The following is a 738-nucleotide window of genomic DNA, read 5'->3' as shown; positions in this document are numbered from 1 at the left end:
TGTGTGTGTGTGTGTGTGTGTGTGTGTGTGTGAGAGAGAGTGAGAATAAAACTAGAAAAGTTTGTTTTCCTACGTTTCGAGGTAGCACTGTCCAGGATCTGCTTTAGTTCAAACACAGACACCTCTCTGTCCTGCAGAGTGAAAAAAAAGATCATGTGTGATAATGCTAATGATTCAAAACTGAAAATGACCAGCCATGTGACTTACATTTCCAGCAATCTGATTGAAAAGCTGTTTGAAAAGTGGGTCCACATCACTCTCGGATATGTATTGCTGGGAAAGAAAAAAAACTTTTTAAAAATTATAATTATTATTTTTTTTTATACGGTTATATATCTGAATTTATATAAACGTCTTTGTTTTAAATAATAATAATAATACACACTATGTTTGTAAATAATAAATTCACCTTTTTCACATCTGCACTGATCTCCGTATCCATCGGACTGCAGGGATGAGAAAATCAGAAACATCCATCATGCATTTTGGTGCAAAAACATAATGTTTAGGTTACAGTTATGATTTATTGGTCTGACAATCAGATAGCAAACAGATGTTTTAATGTAACTATCCACTCTAGGTACAACAGAATCTGTGCAACAGCATCCCCATGTGGACTAAAACTGGAACTATATACTCTCAAGTTTTTTTATTTTTTTATTTTAAGTTAAAAATATGAAAATACTCGGGACAAACCTGGCAGCAGCCTCTTTCTCTGTGAACACGCGCAGTATGAAG

At 34.4% G+C, this 738-nt stretch overlaps 1 long non-coding RNA gene across 1 annotated transcript; it reads right to left on the bottom strand.

The window, feature by feature from the left end:
• Window positions 1-95: 95 nt before the first annotated feature.
• Window positions 96-738, bottom strand: LOC107735339 (uncharacterized). Its single transcript, XR_001639378.1, has 4 exons — window positions 697-738; window positions 410-446; window positions 208-273; window positions 96-131 (listed from the first exon to the last, which is right to left on the bottom strand). It is a non-coding gene; the product is annotated as an uncharacterized LOC107735339 (long non-coding RNA).

This window comes from Sinocyclocheilus rhinocerous, unplaced genomic scaffold (assembly GCF_001515625.1).
Source record: "Sinocyclocheilus rhinocerous isolate Xijiao unplaced genomic scaffold, SAMN03320098_v1.1 C35976402, whole genome shotgun sequence".
Classification (NCBI taxonomy): domain Eukaryota; kingdom Metazoa; phylum Chordata; class Actinopteri; order Cypriniformes; family Cyprinidae; genus Sinocyclocheilus; species Sinocyclocheilus rhinocerous.
The sequence above is the reverse complement of the archived record's forward strand: the minus strand, read 5'-3'. Positions and strand labels throughout refer to the sequence as shown.